The 8,161-nt window shown below is 50.1% G+C and overlaps 1 long non-coding RNA gene across 1 annotated transcript; it reads right to left on the bottom strand.

Annotated features, from left to right (window-relative positions):
• Nucleotides 1–214: 214 nt before the first annotated feature.
• On the bottom strand, nt 215–1,273 carry LOC119368899. The gene is made up of 3 exons (XR_005176773.1): nt 1,060–1,273; nt 882–950; nt 215–565 (listed from the first exon to the last, which is right to left on the bottom strand). It is a non-coding gene; the product is annotated as an uncharacterized LOC119368899 (long non-coding RNA).
• Nucleotides 1,274–8,161: the final 6,888 nt, after the last annotated feature.

Here is an 8,161-nt window from a genome sequence, read left to right on the forward strand (position 1 = left end):
TCAACGCTGATGGAGGTCTTGACAGCACCGATTGCCGCCACCACTGGATCATAGTCCTGATCCAATCCGGCAAGCACATAGTCCACCATTTCAGGATCAGAGACTGGACGTCCTGCTGCTGCGAGCTCATCCCCCAGACTTTTCATCTTGGAGATGTAGGCGGTGCTGACATAGCTCCCTTCTTCGTGGTGGTGATCGCGATCCTCAGGTTCGTGATGCGGGACTGAGACTGCGATGCAAAGAGGGTGGTGATGCCGGTCCATAGATCAAATGTACTTTCCTTACCCGTGAACAGGATGAGGACCTCCTTCGAGAGGGAGTTCATCAGGTAGCTGAGGACCTGTTGGTCCTTTGATATCCATGGCGCATAGAGCGGATTGGGCACCGCCACCATGGTCTTGTCCGACTGCTGCTGCTCCACTTTGGTAGGGGGCACCGCGTCGGTTCCATCCAGGAGCCCTGTCACCTGCGCTCCTCGCAGGGCGGGCATGACCTAGGCCTTCCATAGGAGGAAGTTCCCCTTGGTAAGCTTCTCAGCTGGTGGAGCTCCAAGGTTGAGGGCGACCTGGGATGAGGAAGACATGTCGATCGAGGGTTTTGTTCCTGGTGATGAATCGATTGATGGGGATGGCTTCGATGGCTAGATGGGAAGAAACTTGGCTCTATATACCATGTAAGAATAATTAGCAGAAGCATTCCTACTCCCTTGTGGGGAGCCGCTGGGGTTTTATTGATCGATGGCATAACAACTTGCCTTGAGGTACAAGGATAGATCGATCTCTAGGATCGTTACAGAAAGAAAGGGATACGAGAGAGAGAGACCGTTGAGATTACAACTTGTATAATTCTAACAACAAGATTAAGTCTGCATGTCATCTTACCTGCATGAGGACGGCTTAAATATGAACACCTGACAGCTATTGCTGCCCCAACCCCGTTCCTAGTCTGGCCTGCAAAACAAACAGATCCAGGGCTAATCACCCTTCTAATGTGCGCCCAATACCAAACTAAATCCCGAATCCAAACAGTCTGTGCGCATAGCTGAAATCATATATTTACCTGTGCTGAATCCGTACAATGGCCGACGGCCATGCGCGTTGTGCCCCGACGCTGGATTTTCCCGGCGGCGAAACTCGTGCCGTACCCTTGGCCTGGACCTGCGGCTGATTCCGCGCCTCCTCTTGTAGCAGCAACTCCCGCTTCCCGCTTAGATTTGTGTTCTCTTCATGCTCGGCCTCAGATGAATCCCCCTCCCCCACCGCCCAGCATGTTCCCAGAGATAAAGGGGAGGCACAGATGGACCAGAGTCACGGGCCGCCTCCTGGAGTGTCCGATAGTGTCTGTCCTTATCTCCCTGTACACCTTTCTCAAAAAAAAAAAATCTCCCTGTACACAGTAGCCTAAGGTAGGCAGTAGGCGGATCAGGGCCTAGTACAACTGATAACTCGAGCGACATAACCGTGGACTGAGAATCTTACGGAAACAGCTGGCGTATATCCCGATGTATATGAACGTACAGGATAAGAGGGCCGGGGAGCAGATGTTCTATTATATGTTTTCGGGCAGCTCAATACTCGTTCCACCAGGATCTCCATCACCAGGATATAGGACTTCCTCAGCCAGACAACAGGGATGTGGCAGTTGTGCCTTGCATGCATCCTCGCCACCATCCAGATCCTCTTTTCATGCGTCCCACCGACGAGTTGTCACTGCAAAGTATTTCTTTCCTACTATAGAGGCTGAGCTCGCACCTCCAGCCATGGCGATGTGGACCGAAAACAAAACCCTAGACGCCCTCGCAAAAAGCCAATGACAACCTAACGCCAGGGCAGGGGAGCCCGAGCGAACATCATCCGCTATCCGTGAACGGGTAGGGGACAAAGACTCAACGCCGACGTCGCCGCCGCTGGAGTAGGTAAACCCTAAGCGAGAGGGTAGGTATTGTGCAGTTGTACGTTCTGAGATGAGTTTTGGGCCTTCTGTTCCATCTTCCCTTCTGGCTGCTTCAATTCCCTCAAACCGCGGCGGCTGGACAAGCAGTTGCTCCGCACACATCCACTCGCTCTTCTTCCTCATCCAACAACATTGCCTAGATCGATCTCGCCAACCACAGGTCCCAGCAGATTCGCCGTACCTCAATTTCTAGCACGCATGTAAGGCCAACTTCAGTGTCATGTATCACGGTCTGGACATTTCGCCTTTTTTAACGTTGTGCATGAAACATTTGTGAACCGGTCCACACTTCTGAATTCCGCAAAACCGGAAACAAAGTTGGAGAGATTTGCGGACGTCTGAACAACGGCCACGTAGGGCCCCAACACCCCGGACCTATCCCAAACCGAGGTAGAGCCTGCGCATTTGGACAACTCCAATGTTTCGACGTGAAAGCCCGCCCTTTCTCCGCTATCTCCTCTCCACCCACCCCAGTTCCCGCTCATTTCAACATCCATTGCCACGATGGAGCAGGAGGAGGTGTTGACGGAGATGTTCATAGTCCCGCCGAGCCTGGAGTCGGAGGACCCGTCGGTGTGATTGCCCGCAAGGTCAACACGATGACACGCACTGCCCGCTGCCGCAAACAAAGGAAGAGGGACAAAGCTTTGACAGCGGCCGGTTACCCAGTACCTCGTCCAAAAATGCAGTAAACATGTGCTTTCTCAGTTAACAAAGATTTTGATCTTGTAACGAATAAGACAAACCAAGGAAAGGTACACATGGGTTGTATACTAAACTAAAAGCCAATGAGCTGGAGGAGCACGAATCAGAACAAGACATTGGTACTGGGTCTATGTTGTGATGGAACAAGACGTCAAATTTTGTCACTTGCGGCGCGCAAAATTTAATCTTTATGGTGTATCCTATTACTCCTTATCAACATAGGTTTTCACCTGTCATCGCCTAAAAACAGAAGAGACAACCAACATCAGTAACTTATATTAATATGAAACTGCTTTGAAGCTTAAAATTAAACTATCAGCCATGAGGCTAGGGTAAGATTAAATGGACATATGCACAGAGAAAGCGGTAGGAAATATGTGAGGGTGCACTCTCTCACTTGTAAGAAATGTAAATATATTAAGCAGCCTATGAGCCCAAAATGCATTACATACACCAATAAAATAGCTGAAACTTGGGAGGCAGTAAATGCACAGCCTACGACCCGGAGTCGGGGTACAACACTAATGGAACTAATCCACTCAAAATTTTGCCAGAGTTATCAGTATAGATGTTGTGTTTGCACTAAATGATTGCGAGATGGTGGAGAGCCTTTGACAAAACATAGTGAGATGGTGGTTAATTAAGTTGTTCTCTACCATGAGGGAGCAACCGTGTTTTGAGAAGAACATATGAAGCCTATTTGTGCGCTGGTGACACATGTGTAGATATAGGAAAACATGGACGCGCTTGATGCTGAATTGAGGTTTGATGCTGAATTATTAGTGAATACCTCCACAATGTAACCAGCAAAATGTTGAGTTCAAGGTCCATAAAAATCAAGATTGTATAAAACATGTCTTGTCTAAGAAGATATAAATAGCTCTACCTAATCACTAAAGTATATAAAAATTACTAAAAGACAGGAAATATACAAAATAGTTGAGGTACCTTAATTTAGAGCGTTTGGAAAAGAAATGATTGATGAGCGCCTTGCTTTGTGAAGAACTCCTGCTCGACAAGGCTTTCTTTTAACCTGTGTTCAATTATGTCCAAACTTCGTTGTAACTCGGGTTCCCATGAGAATTTCTCTAGCAACTTGCCGGTGCTGTCACAACGAAACATGTCGCATGTGTACGTACTGTAGACCAGCACGTCTCCCTTGTGGGACAGAACAAGATGTTGCGCATATATATAGCGACACAAGCTCTCCATGGGGAATTTGACATGATACTTGAATGACCATGCCTCCCTCTCGTAGTCCTCCAGCACCCAGATTCTGGCGACTGTCCTCTCGTCGTCCAGGCAACTAAAGCCAATCAAACCTTCCATCTCACACAAATGAGTGCAGCAGCTCGTAGCACTAGGCGGACAACACATGGACCTGAACGACTCGGCCACCGTGTCAAAAACGACTATATTGTTGGCATCATAGTCAAGCCAGCCAGGTTCCCAATGAAGGCAACCACCAAACACGACGGGTGGGCTTACATTAATAGGGGTCACTCCATTCTCGGCCATCTTAATTACCTTTCCGTATGGCAAGGGTATCCGAAGGAACTCCAATACACCTCGGCGAGCCCCCACGCCCAACCGTTAGGATGTAGCAGGCAGCTGCTTTGGCGTGGTAACTCCCTGTCTTGTACATGACGCGGTACTCACCCGTGGGAGGGTACAGGTACAACGCCGCAATCTTGATGTTGCTGCGACGCCCTTCGGTGGTGAGGCGTGGGAGTGGAGCGCACTGACGCGTTACCGGGTTGCAGATGCTAAAGCGGCCGCCAGAGCGGCTAATCAGGAGGAGGCCATCACAGGAGGCCTTCAGCTCAAAGCCATCATAATCGTTCAATCCAAGGACAGCCCGACCGGGACCATGCCCCAAGATTGGGAGGCCGGCCTTTGTACTTGCCCTCTGTATGTCGCCATAGAGCTGAACGAGGGGGAGAGACGGCTGGCGCCGATGGTGGGCGACGAGGAAATCAGGCACCGAGGCGAGGCGGCGCCAGGAGCGGCAGACCGCGCGGCAACGGAGGATGTCCTTGGCCGGAAGGCGGACGAAGATCTCGAACAACATGATCTCCTCCTGGAGGCGGCCGATGGCGGCGCGGTGGTGGTGGCTACGCGTCCGTCTCGATACAGGCTCCCCAGTGGCCTCATGCTCGAACGATACGGCGCCGTCGGTGGCTGCCCCCTGCTTCACGCCGGCGGCAGACGTAGGGTTTTCGGGTGGGAGGAGTGACACGAGAAGTATCCGACGCCTCCGCGGTATCCGCGCGCGGCCGATGCTCAGTGTCCTGGCCATGGTGATGCCTAGCCAGAGCAGAAGCGACCGCTGCCGCCCTCGATCGTAGTTACTGAGAGAGATTGGAGGCTTCGGCTAGGTTTTGTGCAGGTGAAACGAGGATTATATTCGCTGGCTTGGTATTGTGGTGTGGTACGTGCCGAGATGTCTTTGTTTGAGCCTCCTTTGCATTCTTTTTCGGCCTCCTTTGCATTCAACTGCTTAAGCTTTTGGGCCGTACCCAATCTTGTTCCGAGTTCTGACGACCAATTGGATAAGTTCCGTACCCCTAAAAAAATTGGATAAGTACCGTAAGGAAATTCATGAAGGTTGCCTAAAAAAAGGAAATTCATGAAGGGTTTCTCTTCCATCTTCTGTTCAAACCGCGGCGGCCGGAGGAGCAGTCACTCGGCGCCGGAGAACCACAAACATCCACTCCCTCTTCTTCTCGCCCGTCACTCACCAATGGCCAACGCCCCAGCAAGTAAGCCCCACACATCACCATATACCTCCATTTCTAGCACGTACTATATGATCTCAGACACTATGGACACTAACAGAACGTCCGTGCGTTGCTACGGACTATTCATATATAAATTAATTAAACAAATGATTAAAGTTGTCTGTAAGGTCAAAGCTTATTTCTTCTCAAAGGTCCGGACGTGTTCAGACATCAAACGAACGCTTAGTAGGCTCTCCAAAATTCAACCATATGGACAGTCCAGGCTTCCCCATATTCAAATCATATATGGGGGAGAAATGCGGTTGTTTGGACTATCCATCATGTTATCTCCAACACACGGGTCCAACACAAAAAACTCCACCCCACAACGTATCTCCCCCTTTTTCTGTCGGACCCTCCCTTTCTCACTCGGTTTCCCTCCATAGCGGGACATTTCTCGCTGGAGCCTGCTTCTTTAAAATCAAATGACACACACCTCACATTCATCGTGCGTTGCAACAGAGATGAAAATTTTCATATTTACTATATACACTAGTAGAAAACAGGGCTTTGGTTCGGGCCTGGCCAGCCCATTAGTCTCGGTTCTTCACGAACCGGGACCCATGGGGGGCATTAGACCCGGTTCATGAGCCCAGGGGGCCGGCCGGGCCTCGTGGGCATTGGTCCCGGTTCGTCTGGATCCATTTGTCCCAGTTCTAGGCAAGAACCGGGACCAATGGGCCGCGCTCCTGGCCCACAGCCATTGATACCGGTTCGTGCCTTGAACCGGTGTAGAAGGGTTAATTTAGTCCCGGTTCATGCCATGAACCGGGACACATAATTTGCCTATATATACCCATCGCCGCGGCAGAGCACTCCACAGTGCTCTGTTTTTTCTGGCCGGTGAGGGGAGGGCATTTGGGTGCTCTGGCTCACCTCCTATGCACATGAGGTGTTCGATGAAATGCCCGAGCCACACTAGTTAAGCTTTCTCCTCTCGAAGCTCGACCTCGGAGCTCCATTTTTCCCGAGATTTGTCTAGATTTAGCGGTCCGTCACGCCCCGTCCCCGTTTTCACCGCCGTTGATCGCCCGCGCCGATCTCGTCGCCGGCACCACCGTGGTGAGCCTCTTGTTCTTATCTTCTTTCTGATTTTCTTACTTTAGATTGATACTTGTCTGATTTTCTTACTTTAGATAGATACTTGTCTGATTTTCTTACTTTTGACACACATGATTATATATAATGCACGCAGATGAACCGGCAATGGATGTATGGTGACAGACACACCTCCGAGTACATTAAGGGCGTGCATAATTTTCTCGAAGTGGCTGAGGCAAACAAGCATAATGGTTTTATGTGTTGTCCATGCCCTAAATGTGGGAATATGAAGTCTTACTCTGACCGGAAAATTCTTCACACCCACCTGCTTTACAAGGGTTTCATGCCACACTATAATGTTTGGACGAGGCACGGAGAAATAGGGGTTATGATGGAAGACGGCGAAGAAGAAGAGGACGATGACAACTATGTGCCCCCTGAATACGGTGATGCTGCAACGGGGGGCGCTGCTGAAGATCAAGAGGAACCAGACGATGTGCCCGATGATGCTGCAACGGGGGAAGCTGCTGAAGATCAAGAGGAACCAGACGATGTGCCCGATGATGATGATCTCCGCCGGGTCATTGTCGATGCAAGGACGCAATGCGAAAGTCAAAAGGAGAAGCTGAAGTTCGATTGCATGTTAGAGGATCACCAAAAAGGGTTGTACCCCCATTGCGAAGATGGCAACACAAAGTTGGGTACCGTACTGGAATTGCTGCAGTGGAAGGCAGAGAATGTTGTGCCCGATAAAGGATTTGAGCAGCTACTGAAAATATTGAAGAAGAAGCTTCCAAAGGATAACGAATTGCCCGACAGTACGTATGCAACAAAGAAGGTCGTATGCCCTCTAGGATTGGAGGTGCAGAAGATACATGCATGCCCTAATGATTGCATCCTCTACCGCGATGCGCACGAGGATTTGAACGCATGCCCGGTATGCGGTGCATTGCGGTATAAGATCAGACGAGATGACCCTGGTGATGTTGACGGTGAGCCCCGCAGGAAGAGAGTTCCTACGAAGGTGATGTGGTATGTTCCTATAATACCACGGTTGAGACGACTGTTCAGAAAGAAAGAGCATACCAAGTTGATGCGATGGCACAGTGAGGACCGTAAGAAAGATGGGAAGTTGAGAGCACCCGCTGACGGGACGTAGTGGAGCAAATTCGAGAGAGAGAGAGTACTGGGCTGAGTTTGCACGTGACCCAAGGAACGTATGGTTTGGTTTAAGCGCGGATGGCATTAATCCTTTCAGGAAGCAGAGCAGCAATCACAACACCTAGCCCATGACTCTATGTATGTATAACCTTCCTCCTTGGATGTGCATGAAGCGGAAATTCATTATGATGCCAGTTCTCACCCAAGGCCCTAAGCAACCCGGCAATGACATTGATGTGTACCTAAGGCCATTAGTTGAAGAACTTTTACAGCTGTGGAATGGAAACGGTGTACGTGCATGGGATGAGCACAGACAGGAGGAATTTAACCTGCACGCGTTGCTGTTTGTAACCATCAACGATTGGCCCACTCTTAGTAACCTTTCAGGACAGATAAACAAGAGATACCATCCATGCACGCACTGTTTAGCTGACACCGAAAGTATATACCTGGACAAATGCAGGAAGAATGTGTACCTGGGCCATCGTCGGTTTCTTCCGACCAACCATCAATGTCGAAAG

This window comes from Triticum dicoccoides, chromosome 2B, assembly GCF_002162155.2.
Source record: "Triticum dicoccoides isolate Atlit2015 ecotype Zavitan chromosome 2B, WEW_v2.0, whole genome shotgun sequence".
Classification (NCBI taxonomy): Eukaryota; Viridiplantae; Streptophyta; class Magnoliopsida; order Poales; family Poaceae; genus Triticum; species Triticum dicoccoides.